Source organism: Hyperolius riggenbachi, chromosome 8 (genome assembly GCF_040937935.1).
Source record: "Hyperolius riggenbachi isolate aHypRig1 chromosome 8, aHypRig1.pri, whole genome shotgun sequence".
Lineage (NCBI taxonomy): Eukaryota > Metazoa > Chordata > Amphibia > Anura > Hyperoliidae > Hyperolius > Hyperolius riggenbachi.
The window spans coordinates 136,551,526-136,569,552 of NC_090653.1; the positions used below are offsets into that span (position 1 = coordinate 136,551,526).

The window sequence follows — 18,027 nt, forward strand, 5'->3', positions numbered from 1 at the left end:
TGCCTCTGCTGGCAAGTTGCAAGCGCTTGGCTCAGGTAATGCATGGAGAGGCATCTGTTCCAGAACAAGGCCACTGTTGCTCTTGGATGTGGCAAGAGGCAGTGTTTTGCTGGCCAGTAACCGTACCATGGCCCGTATGCAATTCACCTTTTCTCCTGAGTTTTCTCCTGGGTGATATATTCAAAACTTCTCATAAAATGCCTTTTAACCCACCTGCAAGTAAGGAAATACTTAAAATAATTTTGATTGTACTTTTTCATGTGTTTTTGATAATGTATCAACTGCAAAATGTTATTTTAAAAAGAAGTTGAAAATTATCTTCTAGGACAGGGGTCGGGAACCTATGGCTCGCGAGCCATATATGGCTCTTTTCACCTCCGAATGTGGCTCTCTGGCTCGCTAAAGTATGTGTGACGGAGCGGCCAGAGAGCCTGTGTTTACTTTTAAGTCAGCACGCCGCCGGCGCCTCCATGCCCGGCCTTTACATTTGCATGTGTGGCTCCTTCATCGGCACATTACACGCTGAGTGCCGCCTCCTCCAGCCGCCGCGGCCAGCGTACTGTAGCTCTGCCGCCATGGTGACGCGGCGTGCAGGGACTGGAGGCCTGAGAGGGTTGCGGACAGTTACGTCAGCCGAACCCGCGCTTTGGAACTCTGCGGTGAAGCTGCCTGGCCTGGTAAGTGTGAACCGCTGTCTGTCATTTCATGCATTTACTGGTGCAAAGCTGTCTCTTATGTGCATTTACTGGGGAAAGGCTGTCTGTCATGTCGTGCATTTACTGGGGAAAGGTTGTCTGTTATGCCGTGCATTTACTGGGGAAAGGCTGTCTGTCATGTTGTGCATTTACTAGGGAAAGGCTATCTGTCATGTTGTGCATTTACTGGGGAAAGGCTGTCTGTCATGTCGTGCATTTACTGGGGAAAGGCTGTCTGTCATGTCGTGCATTTACTGGGGAAAGGCTGTCTGGCATGTCGTGCATTTACTGGGGAAAGGCTGTCTGTCATGTCGTGCATTTACTGGGGAAAGGCTGTCTGTCATGTCGTGCATTTATTGGTGCAAAGCTGTCTCTTATGTGCATTTACTGGGGAAAGGCTGTCTGTCATTTCGTGCATTTACTGGTGAAAAAGCTGTCTCTTATGTGCATTTACTGGGGAACCGCTGTCTGTCATTAGGGCCTGCACACACTGCTGCGCTTGTGCTGCGTTTTTAAAAACGCATGCGTTTTTAAAATCGCAAGGTCTTTTGAAAAATAATGAAAATCGTGATGACTTGTACACACTGGTGCGATGCATTTTTAGAAAAACGCAATCGCAGTGCCTGCTGCGCTTTTTTAAGCGCTGCGCTTGCGTTTTTGCCTGCGTTTTTCAGAAGTCAGTATCCCAGAAGACTCTGCATTTCCTGATTCCTGTTGAAATGTAAACGCAGGCAAAAGCGCATGCGTTTTTTAAAAACGCATATAAAGGGTTTTTAAAACTACATGCGCTTGTGATTTTAAAAACGCATGCACTTGCGATTTTGCTTGCGTTTTTCAGTGTGTACAGGCCCTTATGTGCATTTACTGGTGAACAGCTGTTTATGTGCATTTACTGGGGAACCGCTGTCTGTCATTATGTGCATTTACTGGTGAACAGCTGTCTCTTATGTGCATTTACTGGGGAACCGCTGTCTGTCATTATGTGCATTACCTGGTGAAAAGCTGTCTCTTATGTGCATTTACTGGTGAAAGGCTGTCTGTCATTTTGTGCTTTTACTGGTGAAAAGCTGTCTCTTATGTGCATTTACAGGTGACATATTGTACGGCTCTCATGGAATTTCATTTTAAAATATGGCTCTCTCAGCCAAAAAGGTTCCCTACCCCTGTTCTAGGAGAAAACTTAGGTGAAAAAGTGAATAGCATATGGGCTCATAAGTCAAGCACCAACACAGGTGTGATTGTTAATCCTGCCATTCGGTTGCATTTAATTGGATCTGGAAGGTGCATGGTGACTGGCAGGTTAGAGGCTGGACCACATGCCAAGTGCAATTAAGCCTTCTGTGTCAAAGAACCTTAATGCCCAATCTAGAACTAAAATGTCACCATTTAATCTGGACCTCAATTGTAAGTGTTATTCATATTGTATAACAAATTCTGTCTCAACTAAGGAAATCTATTCCATACTTTAGTATTGAGCACCGGGATATATTTGCTTACTGTGACCAGCCAGAACAGTTCTTCCTCCAGGCACCTATACACAAGGCCTATTGTGCATGGTTTCACCAGCTCCTCAAACTTGTGTCAGCTTAAGACTCCTAACAGAGCAGTTATTATTATATCTGGCTAAGGTGAGTTAATGCTGATGATATTCAGGAAACTGTGTAATGTGTTTATTTTACTTTTCCTGTACATATTACAAATCTTCCATGTAACGTGGTCCCACTATGTGACACATTGCTAAGACCTTGCCAGAATGACAACTGAGCATAATCCTAGCAGTGGAAAAGTACACAGGACACCATACAAGGAAATGTTACTGATTTGGCATGTAGGTCCCATATTGCTAATTTCTTCTTTGTTGGTAGACAATCTCAATGACAGAATGTACCCAAGGCAGATTAGGGAAAAAGAGAGATATTTACCTAATAAGAGGGAATCCCCTGGCTCGTGCAGAGGCTTCTCACGTCCTTGTGGCCCCAATAGTTGCTGCACGTGGACCCACCCTGATATCTGATGAGCTTGTCGTATTGCTGATTGCAACTGCACTTCTCTTCACGGCTCTGTGCTACTGCGCTGGCGCGGCTGTACTTGCGCAGGTGCAGCATAGTGCAGCAGTCGTGCATGACAAGGGCGTAGCAATAGCCCTAGAGCAGAGGGGGCCCAGGTGGCACTTGATGTATTTACCATTAACCATTAACTTTCTTGTGATTCTCCACCCTCTTACTTTGTCTCAGAGCCCATGAACTATGTGCAGTGCTGACTGCATGAGAATGTAAATTGCCCAATTACCTCATATCCTTAGGGTAGGGGCAGGTGACATTGCTCAAGAGTGCCATCATCTGAGGGCCCCATGAAAGTTTTACCCCATAATCTCTAGCTACGCCACTGGTGCATGAAGAGGAGTGAATTGATCCACCTGGCGGATGTTACCACGTCTATGTAACACAATTTACACATGTAACTAAAGTATCTATTCAACGTGTATGAGTAGTTTAAGTATACAAATAATCCATTTAAAATGATTGTATTCATTCAGCTTACCCCTCTACTACATAGATTTGGTAAAATTGTACAGTCAAAATCATTAGTGGGCACCTTTAGTAGAATAGGAAGGGGATGGGTGTGGTACCTTCAGCTCAGGAGTGAGACTCCCTCCCGAGCTAGGGAACCCCCACTCTCCTTGCACCTGCAAGTTCTCATTACATTCTGGGTCATGTGAATTACTTTCTCAAAGGGACTTTCTCCGGAACAACTGCATCAAATGTGCAAATTGAGTGATTAATGACATATTCTCCTATTCACTTTTACTAAAAATGAAAAATCTGAGCGAGTGAACCTATTTGGTAACATTATGTTCTGCAGTAACAGCAGTGTTTCCCAAGCTTTAGGACATATGCCATTTATAGTAAATTGCCTTACAGCAGGGTCAGGAACCTTTTTGGCTGAGAGAGCCATACACGCCACATATTTTAAAATGTAATTCTGTGAGAGTCATACAATGTTTCAAACTGGCACAGTGCGCATGCGCAGCAGAGGGCTCAGGTCCCTGTTGCCATGGTGATATGTATACAGTTGATCTTCCGGGCAGTGGAAGTATCAGACACGTCTTCAGCTTCTCTTGGGTTTCAGCAACATCAGCAATTTCCCCGAGAGACAGACAGGAGAAATACAGATTAACAGCTTGTACAATTAGCCAGCTGACTTGGGGGTTGATTCACTTTGTAGGACGAGATCCCCGCATTATGGCCCAATAGGCTGCCCGTCAAGTGACTGGCAGCCTATTGGGCCAATCAAAGTGCAGAGATCTCGTCCTACAAAGTCAGTCCTACAAAGTCACTGGACCTGACAGGATCCAGGGTGGGACAGTTGGGGCAGCTGTTAGTTTTGGGGGGAGCTCAAGTAAGTTAGCAGTGCATGCTACAGCTGTAGCATGCCTACTTTGAAAATGTTACTTGCGCTGCCACACTAAGCTGCCCTGCTTGAGCAGTGTAGCTTAGTGAAGCAAACCCTACTGATTTGTCTGTGAGCCAGATGCAGCCATCAAAAGAGCCACATCTGACTCCCGAGCCATAGGTTCCCTACCCCTGCCTTACAGTAAGCAGTATAGATCAGATTTAACCTCAGTTTATATATTAGTAAATGCTCTCCCCCCACTTACCGTTTTGAAGCATTTGAAATATAATTATAGGTATCCAAAAGCATAAAGTAAACACGTACATATGAATTGTCCCACATGCCCAAATATTTGTCATTCTGTCATGCCAGTCATGTGATCCAGCAGTTTGAGGCACTGTAGCTTTCTAACTTACTGACATCACTTTTTCACTGCACTGTCAGTACAGTCAGAAGAAGCAGTACAATTCTTCTCAAGGTAGTATGTGCAATGTGGTATAGCCTGATATGTTTTCTCTATAGGCCCTCACCCGATGTTAATAATATTTTAGGAATTACTAAAGGCTAATATGAGCGGATCTGGATACTTACACTCAATAAACATAAACATTATTATTTATTTATTTTTAATCAAAATTGTTTCATGTTGTTTCTTTTTGTGGGGTTTTATTTTTTTATGCTTTATAAATTCATAGCTGGATTGTACTTTTTCCTATAGAGAGTTGACAGGGTGTACCATAATCTGTTTTTGGGTGTTTGTGTGGAGTGAATTATATTGCAGCATACAAATAATTCTATTTTATTTACTACTGTATATTCCACAGTTTACAATTGTAACAGGAATCCTGACAGAAACTGAGCTGTACATTTATAAAGCTACCTATAGATATGTCTTCTTCATGGATGCAGCACATGCTCTTTTGCATCAATATGAGTGGCACTGGTGACATGTGCGTCCACTTTCCACTTCTATCCAGTTATCTCTCTGTACACAGAGGCCAAGTTTGTGATTATTTCTGGGGACAGTCTAGAAACTCGTAGTGTATAGATATGCTGTTCAACTCTGTCAAGCAGTGTGTTCTGATTTTTGGAGAGGACAAATAAGCGGTGCCACCTGTGGGGACTACAGTAGAAGAATAATAGGTCATTCTACCTGATGCGTCACTAAAGCATCATCAGCGGCATTGGAGGACACCTGAACTCATGCTATATTTACATGATGATCGTTCCAGCTGACAACTGACCAACAAAAATTGAGTGTGGAGGTAGCTTTTGAAAAGTGCTGAATTCCTCAGATAATTGATTACCTTCATCAATCCTTCACTTAAAGGGGTACTACAGCGAAAAATTGAAAATATGTGCAAATATAGACAAATAAAAAGTATGTTTTTTTTCCTGAGTAAAATGAGCCATAAATTACTTTTCTCCTATGTGGCTGTCACTTACAGTAGGTAATAGAAATCTGACAGAAGCGACAGGTTTTGGACTAGTCCATCTCTTCATAGGGGATTCTCAGTAAGGCTTTTATTCTTTATAAAGATATTCCCTAAAACTGATTTAAACAATGATGCTGACCAGCTTCCCTGCTCGCTAAGTTTTTTGGCAGTTGTACAGAGCAACTGCCATTCACTAAGTGCTTATGAAGAGAATTAAATCCCTGAGTATCCCCTATAAAGAGATGGTCTAGCCCTAAACCTTTCACTTCTGTCAGATTTCTACTACCTACTGTAAGTGACAGCAACATAGGAGAAAAGTAATTTATGGCTCATTTTACTCTGGAAAAAATGTACTTTTAATTTGTCTATGTTTGCACATATTTTATTTTTTTAATTTTTCGCTGTAGTGCCCCTTTAAAGGCCTTTATCCAATCATTTTTTTTCCCAGGAGATAATTTTTCATCTACTGTAAAGAATAATTTTTCAGCACTTAGCAACTGAAATGGTACTAAAATGTAGGTTGTTAAAGAGAAATACTAAACTTCCATGTAGTCGTTTCTTGTTTAGTGGGAGCCTTAAAGGACACACGAGGTGACATGATGAGATAGACATGTGTATGTACAGTGCCTAGCACACAACTAGGCTGTGTTCCTTTTTTACTTTATCTGCCTGAAAGAGTAAAAAATCAGGTATGCAAGTGACAGTTTCTGTCCGGGTCGGGACCGGGTCAGACTATAGTGTAACACTCACTGATTAGGAATTCCAGCCATAAAATTTGTATGTAACACATTCCTGGCAGAAAATGGCTTCTTAGGGGTCGTTCACACTAAAGGCGTTTTTGCCCTTTTTTGAAACGCGGGCGATTTTCAAAAACGCCCTAAAAACGCTTGTGCAATGATTCTCTATGACAGAGTTCACATCTGATCGGTTTGTTTCCGATCCGCTCCGAGAAGCGCTGCATGGGCCATTTTTGAGGTGATTCCGCCTCAGTGGAAGGTATAGGAAAAATGCAAAACGCTCAAAAAATCACTTTGTGCAGCGATTGCGTTCGCATTTGTAAGAATAAATACATTGTATTTACAGTGGTTTGCAAAAGTATTCGGCCCCCTTGAAGTTTTCCACACTTTGTCATATTACTGCCACAAACATGAATCAATTTTATTGGAATTCCACGTGAAAGGCCAATACTATGTGATGTACACGTGAGAAGTGGAACGAAAATTCTACATGATTCCAAAATTTAAAAAAAATAACTGCAAAGTGGTGTGTGCGTAATTATTCAGCCCCCTTTGGTCTGAGTGCAGCCAGTTGCCCATAGACATTGCCTGATGAGTGCTAATGACTAAATAGAGTGCACCTGTGTGTAATGTAATGTCAGTACATATACAGCTGCTCTGTGACGGCCTCAGATGTTGTCTAAAAGAATATTGGGAACAACAACACCATGAAGTCCAAAGAACACACCAGACAGGTCAGGGATAAAGTTATTGAGAAATTTAAAGCAGGCTTAGGCTACAAAACGATTTCCAAAGCCTTGAGCATCCCACAGAGCACTGTTCAAGCGTTCATTCAGAAATAAAAGGAGTATGGCACAACTGTAAACCTACCTAGACAAGGCCGTCCACCTAAACTCACAGGACGAACAAGGAGAGCACTGATCAGAAATGCAGTCAAGAGGCCCATGGTGACTATGGACGAGCTGCAGAGATCTACAGCTCAGGTTGGGGAATCTGTCCATAGGACAACTATTAGTCGTGCACTGCACAAAGTTGGCCTTTATGGAAGAGATGGTGGCGAGGAGAAAGCCATTGTTAACAGAAAAGCATAAGAAGTCCCATTTGCAGTTTGCCACAAGCCATGTGGGGGACACAGCAAACATGTGGAAGAAGGTGCTCTGGTCAGATGAGACCAAAATGGAACTTTTTGGCCAAAATGCAATGTGTGGCAGAAAACTAACACTGCACATCACTCTAAACACACCATCCCCACTGTCAAATATGGTGGTGGCAGCATCATGCTCTGGGGGTGCTTCTCTTCAGCAGGGACAGGGAAGCTGGTCAGAGTTGATGGGAAGATGGATGGAGCCAAATACAGGGCAATCTTGGAAGAAAACCTCTTGGAGTCTGCAAAAGACTTGAGACTGGGGTGGAGGTTCACCTTCCAGCAGGACAACGACCCTAAACATAAAGCCAGGGCAACAATGGAGTGGTTGAAAACAAAACATATCCATGTGTTAGAATGGCCCAGTCAAAGTCCAGATCTAAATCCAATCAAGAATCTGTGGCAAGATCTGAAAACTGCTGTTCACAAATGCTGTCCATCTAATCTGACTGAGCTGGAGCTGTTTTGCAAAGAAGAATTGGCAAGGATTTTAGTCTCTAGATGTGCAAAGCTGGTAGAGACATACCCTAAAAGACTGGCAGCTGTAATTGCAGCAAAAGGTGGTTCTACAAAGTATTGACTCAGGGGGCGAATAATTACGCACACCACAGTTTGCAGTTTTTTTTTTAATGTTTTGAATCCTGTATGATTTTCGTTCCACTTCTCACCTGTACACCACTTTGTATTGGTCTTTCATGTGGAATTTCAATAAAATTGATTCATGTTTGTGACAGTAATATGACAAAATGTGGAAACCGGCAAGGGGGCCGAATACTTTTGCAAACCACTGTATTCTTTTCCGGGTCAAAGAGTTCACTTTCTGACTTGCGTCAGGGAGTGATTTAAAAAAAACACTCGGGAAAAACACTTAGAAAGCCGCTTGGCACAAAAATGAATCGCCTATCCAAGCGCCTGGAATCGAAAAAAAAAGATGCGTCAAAACCCACCCAACACTAACGGCCCTTCAAACGGAACGCAATGTGAACAAGGCCTGAGAGCAGAAAAGAGATAAAAAGGGACAATAGCTCTCTGGCATAACTCTGGCATACTTCAATGAATGTGTCATTGAGAAGAGGCCATGAAATGGTAAAAACTTAAAAATTTGATTTCATTCATACTGGTATGGCCACCAGTGCTGTTTTTGGCCCCTGGCCATCCAAAGCCCTGAGGTGCCCTATAGTAGATGTGGCAACATTGGACTTTATGTATTAATGATTTTTTTTCAGGTAGTGTACAGCACACAGCTCAGTATATACCAGCTTTTGCAATGCCCTGTGATGTTTTTCAGCTTTCCTCTAGTTCTGTAGCTTCTTTTTCTTTGTGGTGTAATCCTTGTCTGGCGCTTTCCCTCTCTTTATTTCCCTTCCCCTCAGACTGTGTGTATGTCTGTGTGTGTGTGTGTGTGAGGGATGTCACAGATCGTTGTGCTTGTAGTACCAAAAGGTCAGAAACCTAGCAGACTTTTTATTTGCAAGATGGAGAAATATCAAATGAAGTTTGCTTCTCTGAGTTCTGTACACAGCACATAGTTTTGGAATGTGGCTGATATAATATAGTAAGCATAGCTCATATACTTTGTATTTTCCTTTCATTACCAGAAATGCTGCTGCTTTTCCTAAACAAAAATAAATCTTGCAGCAGGGAAAGTGTTTGCATGAAGCTGGCCTGTGGGTAATGTTGTGCAGGGTCACATAGCTTTAGTGCTTTCCCAGCAAATTAAATGAAGCATTTAATCCAGTCATTTATTTCCTGTTCTTCAGTTGACATCAGGTGACCGTTGTATTTATATTGTACTTTCATACATTTATGTAGCACTGGCAGTTTTGCTACTACTCTTTACTGAGCAGTTCAGTTCACTCTTTGTTCCTAAGTATCCCTACTAGACATGGGCATGAATTCTCACCAGAAGACAATTTTTTGCTTCAGGCCCTTTTTTTACAGTGGTCAGTTGGGTTGCAGAATATGTGTGCATGTCAACTCACTATCCATATAATTCTATGGGCCCCAACAGAGGCGCTGTGTCTTATTCCAGACAGAATAAGCTTGCTCCCAATATGCATTGTCTGATGAAGCGGGCTGTGGACCCGTAAAGCGTGTTGCACACCTCCTATTTTTTTGAGTAATAAAACGATTATTGTTTGATGGATATCTGTCGAGTCATATGTGAGAAGTCCTCCACTAACCCCACATTTTTGTTTTTAATTTAATTGATTTTACACTATTGGCACCTCTGCTATCCAACAAATTCTGTTATCCACCTTGGTGGAAGGGATCTCTTGCCCTATTTTCTATCTACGGAGAGCGACTTCTTAACTCCTGAGTGGGGATAGGATAAATTCCCCACCTGCCTATACAGTGGTTACCTTGGAGGTAACCCACCCTTGTATTTTCTCACGCATTGACATACCTACCCACGTTCTACTTAACATACTACACCATAGTGGCCTCCTGTTGTTTGTCCTCCTTCTCTAATTCTATGGGCCTATTCACATTACTGTGTTGTAACTTATCACTTGCAGGCTTTGCATTAAAGTCTATGTCCAGTCTCCATTGCAGTTCACATACATTTTAACATGTGTTATGCAATTGACCTCTGTGAACCTAGCAATAGGAAAGAATGACTAGGTCTCCACATGGATTTTATGCAGTTGTAGCAATTTAATTATACCATAGTGTTAGAAAACATAACGTTTAGGCCAACAGGCCTTTCTCGAGTGCCTGTTGGCCAAAACGTTTTTTTTCTGTCACTATAGTATAATTAAATTGCTACTATTGCATAAATCCAGGTGGAGACCCAGTCATTCTTTCCTATTGCTGTGTATCCTTTACACCGGGTGTGGACTGGTTGACTCCCTGGCAGGGCTGTGGAGTCGGAGTCGTGGAGTCGGGCAATTTTGGGTGCCTGGAGTCGGAGTCGGGAAAAAATGCACCGACTCCGACTCCTAATGAATTTGTAACTTTAAAATAGAAAATATGATAAAATGTTCTATTTCTCAGATAATAGTCATTAAAAATAATGTATATATACAGTATATATACAGTAATAGCTGTGCTTAGTCCACAAAAATGAAATAAACCAATCAAAATTAGTTTCTTGTGCTGCTTCAATAAAGCAGTCCCCGTATTTTTAAGGTCAGATATACAGATCTGATTGTGACTGTATATATGATGTGTACACAGGAATCTCTTATATATACTAAATAACATCTATGCTGTAAGAATAAAGCCTGATGTGTAGCTGTGTCACTAATAGAGATGGTCAATGAGATGGAAATAATTCTGCATTGATGCTGATTTATGCAAATGTATGCACTCCCTTTGCTGATGAAATCAAATAATTTGATATGTTGTTAAAATTTGGTTTGGTGACTACAAATTAAAGGGTACCTGAGGCGGATGAAAAGTAAAGTTTTATACATACCTGGGGCTTCCTCTAGCCCCCTTCAGGCTAATCAGTCCCTCGCTGTCCTCCACCACCCGGATCTTCTGCTATGAGTCCTGGTAATTCAGCCAGTCAGCGCTGTCCGGCCGCATGCCGCTCCCACAGCCAGGAACATTCTGCACCTGCGCAATAGTGCTGCACAGGTGTAGTATGCTCCTGGCGGCGGAGTGTGTGCATGCGCACTACGCCCGACTGGCTCAAGTACCTGGACTCATAGCAGAAGATCCAGGTGGTGGAGGAGGACACTTTGTTACACAGTAGTACTATACTCTACATATGCACTCCCCACAGAGCTGCAGGGAATCCACTGAGAATGCTATGCACATTGAACACAGAGGTGTTGTCTATCACCCATAAACCTTGTTCAGATTGTGCATGAAGAATGTGTAATAGAGGAAGAATCTCCTCATTCCCATGCAGAGTACCTGCACATCATTCTTACATGCACCCACACTTACATTGCCTAGGGCCTGATAGATGTTCTTTGTTCCGGTTTGTACCTTTTACAAGTACTCTTACCAAGGACTAGTTTTAGTCTAAAGGGAATAAATATAGTAGTCTACATATCCTTCTCACTTCAGTTGTCTTGTAAAATCCCTAAGCGTTGGCAGTTAAGAGACGAATTTCATGTTACATACTTTTAATCAACAAAATTGTAATATGCAAATTAGAGGAGTCGGAGTCGAGGAGTCGGTGGAATCCTAAACTGAGGAGTCGGAGTCGGTGGATTTTTGGACCGACTCCACAGCCCTGCTCCCTGGTGTCAAACTCTTCAGCAGTGTGAAACTTTTGGGACTGGTTTTTCTCCTTGCACTGTGAACCTCGCCTCACAGGAGGCAAAATTATAATCTTCAAAACCATAAGTGTGCATGGGGCTAATAAGATTTAGAAGACTGATAATTATGTGACTGCTTGATTAATTTAACTACCTGATATTTGCATTACAGCTGTAAATCCTCATAGACACTAGATGATATTTGGGCAGGATGGTTGTTTGGAACCATCTCAGCCAAGAATCGACTGCGTTTACAGCTGCACCCCAATGTTGTTTTGCGATCTATTCTGCCCGATCGGTAAACGCCAAGTGGCGAGGGAGCCCATTCTTTTCATCCAGTCACCTGAAGCTGCTCGTTACTGCGCTGCCCTATCATTCCTTCTCCATTGACAGTAAATGCTGCTTGGCTGCAGTTGACTAGCATGTCTGTACAGTACCGGTTACCCTAGCAATTGAGCAATAATCATAAGGCCAGCACAGATCTAGTGTGTATATGAGCCTTGATACTCCTTCATTAACCTTACAAATCTTGTAAGACCCAACTCTGCCCAAAAGAGTTTATGCTCATTGTAAAGCAAAAATGTTGGCTAGGGAAATTTTGGAATTGCAAGGGGGCAATAACAGTTTATATTTACACATATTGGGTTTGACATGCCTGGATCCTAAATAAGGGGGAAACAATGCAGGCACGTTGCATTTTAGTCAGTGCCTAATTCAAGTTAAAGGGGAACTTCAGCCTAAACAAACATACTGTCATTAAAGAGACACTGAAGCGAAAAAAAATATATGATATAATAAATTGGTTAGGTACTATGAATAATTACTAGAAGATTAGCAGCAAAGAAAATATTCTCATACTTTTATTTTCAGGTATATAGTGTTTTTTCTAACATTGCATTATTCTATAATATGTGCAGATTACACAACACTCAGCATTCAAAATGAGTCTTTCAGAGCAGTCTGTGAAGTAATGAACTCTCCTCTGGCAGAGGAAAAGTAAACAGTTCAATTACAGTTGAGATAATAAAAGTCAGATAACAGCCCTCTCCATGACTAACTTAAGGTGCCCATACACTCGTCAGATTGGCAGCAGATAGATAAGAAATGCATCTGATGATCTATCTGATGCGTTTTTAGAACATTTTTTACCAGGATAGAATTCCAATAGATTTCAGTTTGAAATCTATTGAAATTCGATCTGATGGCATTTTTTTGCCATCAGATTTCCATTAAGGCCAATGCAAAATGATAAGCAAGCTCATCAGATCGACCTAGATTTTCCACCCTGCCAGTTCGATGGAAAACCATCGAAATCAATCGAAATCGGCCATCGATCGGTCGATTGGCCAACCGATTTGCAATTGATCAATCGATCGAACGATTTGGATCGATCGGTCGGCCAGAAAATCGGCTGAGTGTATGGGCCCCTTTAGTCGGAGAGCTTAATAGCTTTTTTGCATAGAGATAACAACTGGAGTTTCTCAACTCTTCCTGTACTGGAAACAATTAGACTGATGTATCTGATCTTAATGTTTTATTTCTTAGCTGTACTACACATACAAATCAAAATATTATATTTTTTTTTCGCTTCAGTGTCTCTTTAAGTTACATTAGTTATGTTAATTAAAATAGATAGGTAATATAATCTCTTACCCACCCGATTTTAAAGGAACAGGCAATTGTTTTTGATTTCATGGGAGTAAGCCATCTTTTTCATGGAGCAGCCATCTTTTTGGTTGAAAGGAGGCAACAGGGAGCAGGAGACACAGTTCCAACTGTCCTGTGTCCTGATCACCCCTCCCAGCTGCGCGCGCTAGGCTTTAAATCTCAAATTCAATATTTAAAAAAATGTTTTGCAGCAAAACAGCTGAACGAGAACAACATAAGAAATCCCATCATGCTTTGCACAGCACCAGGGGAAAAATGCCTGGGCAGTTTTTTTGTGCAGCTAAAAATGAGGCTTGGATAAGAAAAACAAAGTTTTGATGCTGTGAAACTGTTAAACTGTTACCTGCTGGATTTCAAAATGGTTGCACTAACTCACTGGCTCCAGCCTGCTCATCACCTGTCACTTAACGGATAAAGTAACCAGCACAACCGACATCTTCGTGTTTACTATTTACCTGCATCAGTGTTTTACTTCAGCTAACATCTGGAAATATGCCTGAAGAAGGGGACTAGATCCCAGAAAGCTTGCATAATTTAACTCCTCACTTATCAGTTAGCCATTAAAAGGTATTATTTTTTTTACAAAACTTGATTTTTTCTACCTATATGAAACACCGAGTCATTTCAGTGCTGCTGAGTAGATTTTTAGTCTGGAGGTTCACTTTATGCTCACTTAAGTATAAGCACAGAAGGTCCTCGTTTACATTGTCAAACGCAGAAGGGCTGTGTGATCGAAATGTAGTGATCACGATTGCACGCTGCCGTGCGTTGTGCTGCTGATACCATTCACTATAGTGAATCGGTCAGTGCTGGGCTTAGCCGAAAAATGCGTGCAGCAGTGCAATAGCGCATTGCGCTGCTGCGCAGCACATGTAGTCTGCACATCAGACAGTGCAGTCTATGCACTTCTGATTTTTCCTGTGTCACAAACCATATGTGTTTCGGAAACGAGTATAGTGTGAACGATGCCTAAGCTGAGCGATACTTTGATGGCACTTACTTGCAGACAATTTTTAATAAATCCAGGCTAGGTTTGCTGTATTTTCTCCAGCATTCTCCATTCAAGTTATGTTTAATGCCAACCCCTAAATCAGAATTAATTACATTCAATAAAAGCAGATTTCACTACTTTTTATTACCCATACTGTTATTGTAATTGCTTTTGTCCAGAAGTAATGTAGTTTGTGTAAAAATCACAAGTCTCCCTAGCATAGAATATTCAGAAAACTTATAGCAACGGAAACTTTCTCTTGCCCACTTAGTCACAATGAATCCTGCAAAAACAAACCCTTTCTCCTATGTTTGCTCACCCTTATTAACTGCAGTTAGTGTTTAACCTTCCTGGCGGTATGGGCAAGTCTGAATCATCCAGGGAAAAATATGGCCGTACGGTTCCGTGGTCCATTCCATTGAATGGACAAAAAATGCAGCAGGACCCAATTTTCCAGACCAATTTGCAAAGTGGAATGGAAACTGAATGTTTTGCAGCACAATAGGATCCTATGGAAAATGGACGTTTTACAGCACACTGGCTGTTAAAACGGACTGTTTTCCCTGATCCAGATGGCCGGCTCTGGAAAAAGACGCAGATGTGAACCGGGCCTTAGAGATACTATGTTGAACAGCAGCTTCTTGCTTTTGATCACTGTCATTGACTCTTTCACCAATGATGCTTAAAAACAAGAGGAGAATCGAGAGCCCAATATTATTATTATTATTATTATTTATTGTATTTATAAAGCGCCAAGATATTACGCAGCGCTGAACATTAATTTAGGTTACAGACAATATTTAGGGGTGACATACAGCAATATGACAATACAGGAATACAAGAAAACCAGATCACACAGCACAGTATTAGTACAAGGTAATGCTTAGTCAGTCACTGGATGAAGCATGGAGATTAGGCAAGTTAGGTTCACTCAAATGCATGGCATGGGTTCACAGTAATGGAGGTGCCAGATCAGGTAGGACACAAAAGGAGGAGGACCCTGCCCAAAGGCTTACAATCTAGAGGGAGAGGTAAGGACACGAATGGTAGAGGACCAGAGTTCAGCTGTAGGTTTAGAGCACTTGTGAGGGGTAGTAGGCCAGAGTGAAAAGGTGAGTTTTGAGGGCTTTCTTGAAGATGTTGAAGGAGGGGGCTGCCCTAATGGGTGGAGGTAGGGAGTTCCATAGTGTTGGAGCAGCTCTTGAGAAGTCCTGGAGGCGTGCATGGGACTGGGTGATGCGGGGGGGCGGTTAGGCGAAGTGCATTGGAAGAGCGGAGTGAGCGGCTAGGTGTGTACCTCTGAGTAAGATCGGAAATGTAGGTTGGACAGGTTTTGTGGACAGATTTGTAGGTCAGACACAGTATCTTGAATCTGATTCTGGACTGGATAGGAAGCCAGTGGAGGGATTCTAGGAGGGGATCTGCCGTGGTGGAGCGATGGGAGCAGTGGATAATTCTGGCTGCCGCATTCATGATGGACTGCAGTGGGGCTGTTCGGGTCATAGGGAGACCAGACAGCAGGGCATTGCAGTAGTCAAGGCGGGAAATTATGAGGGCATGGATGAGGAGTTTGGTGGTGGCAGAGGTCAGGAAAGGGCGAATCTTACAGATGTTACGAAGGTGGAAGTTGCAGGACTTTGTGAGGTTTTGGATGTGGGAAGTGAAGGAGAGTGCGGAGTCCAGGGTGACACCCAGACAGCGGGCTTGAGAGGTAGGGCGAATGGTAGTGTGGTTAACAGTGACATGCACATCTGGGAGGTTCGTGGATGGCCGGGGTGGGAAGATCATAAATTCCGTTTTGTCTAGATTTAGTTTCAGGAACCTAGCAGACATCCAGGAGGAGATGGCGGATAGGCAGGAGGAGACCTTGTCCATGGTAGTGGTGGATATGTCAGGGGTGTGGAGGTAGATCTGGGTGTCATCTGCATACAGATGGTAGTTAAAACCCATGGAGGAGATAACCTTGCCAATGGTGCAATATTGTCAGGTAAAATGAAGAGTTCAATACAATTTTATGTATATATACTCACAAACGCGGGTTACTCACAGGCAACCACTTTAAATGCAGGTGGGGAGCATTAGGACCTGACCCCACTCAGGTTAAGAAGTCGCTCTCTGTAGATAGTAGATGGGGATGCACCCCTCCACCCAGGGTGGACTAGAAGATCAGCAACAACTCGGTATACAGAGGCGCCAGAGTAGAGTAAAACGTTTTAAAATCCGCTTAAAAGGAGAGGGGGTGTTAAGGTGGACTCGCCTCCCTCTTACAAAAAAAGAAAACTCACTTGAGTCTCGATAAAACAGAATTGACAAATTATTCAACTCCACAGTGTGGAGTTGAATAAATTATTTGTCAATTCTGTTTTATCGAGACTTAAGTGAGTTTTTTTTTTTTTGTAAGAGGGGGTGAGTCCACCTTATCATCCCCCTCTCCTTTTAAGTGGTTTTTAAAGCGTTTTACTCTACTCTGGCGCCTCTGTATACCGAGTTTTTGCTGATCTTTCACCAATGAAAACCATATGCTATATACTCTTCACATAAGTTAAACAGATCTTCAGCTACATGGCAAACATGGGAAGATGGAATGGGGGATCCGCAGTGGCTGAAGATGCAATGAATGAGCCTTCCCCAGTCGTGTACCACAGAAACAAACGTTCGCAGTAATTAGCATGGGAGTCCGCGACGGGGCTATTTAGGATTGGCTCAATATGATGGCGCAAGGCCGAAACCGGTAGGAACTGGAGACTGGGCAACTTATATGAGATCGTTTTTTGGATCTTAAATGTATACTGGGTTACACTATATGCTTTTAACTACTAAGGGTCCTTGTCAAAAGGATCCTGGAAGTAAGTCATTGTATATGTGATGTAGATTCAGCTTCTAATAAATGTTTATGTGATTCTTGGATGGAGAAGTGACCTTTCTCGATTTATTTCTGGTGATGGTCACTGTGGAAATATGCTTTTGAGCACTGTGGGGTTACTGCAGATGCCGATTTGAGTACCAAGCGCTGTGGATTTGTATGCATATTCTATACTTTGCCGGTTTACCTTCTGGCATTGTATAGAATGCCTAGGAAATGTATGTAACGACACAGCTATTTCATACCTTGCCTAAAGACTTCAGGCATTGTATACATTGCCTGCTTTCAAACTTTGCCTGTAACATAGTGGCTAGCACTCTCCCCTTGCAGTGCTGTGTCCCCAGGGCACTATCTGCACGCAGTTTGTATGTTCTCCCTGTGTCTGTGTGGGTTTTTTCCAGGCACTCCAGTTTCCTCCCACATCCCAAAAACATACAGATAAGTTAATTGACTTCCCCCTAAATTTGCCCTAGACTACGATAAATACACCACACAATACATACAATACATGATACATACATAGACGTGACTGTGGTAGGGATTAGATTGTGAGACCCTCTGAGGGACAGTTAGTGACAAGACAATATGCTCTGTACAACGCTGTGAAAGATGTTGATGCTATATAAATACCAAATAATAAATGATCATCCCTGCGGCTGCATGTCTGCCGTCCTCTTGTGTGTGTGTGTATATATAGAAAACAAATGGCGTCTTACACAGCAGGTGATTATAACTTTATAGGAGAAGAGGAGCCAGTGAATATGTGATGGACACTAGGGCCTCAATTCACTAAGCTTTATCAAACACTTTATCAAATGTTAGATAATTAACCTCAAGGGTAAAATGTAATTTTGAATTCACTAAGGTGTTATAGATTTATTGA

General features: G+C 42.3%; 1 protein-coding gene across 2 annotated transcripts in view; it reads left to right on the plus strand.

Moving 5' to 3' along the window:
• LOC137529138 (synaptotagmin-like protein 2) overlaps nucleotides 1-18,027 on the plus strand; it is a 193,201-nt gene that overhangs the window by 80,742 nt on the left and 94,432 nt on the right. Inside the window, exon 1 of one of the 2 annotated variants that reach the window (XM_068251149.1) lies at nucleotides 13,755-13,857. The exons of the other annotated variant lie outside the window; for it this stretch is intronic. The gene's annotated coding sequence lies outside the window, so the exon portion shown is untranslated. Of the gene's footprint in view, nucleotides 1-13,754; nucleotides 13,858-18,027 lie in introns of those variants that run through there. 2 annotated transcript variants of the gene reach the window in all.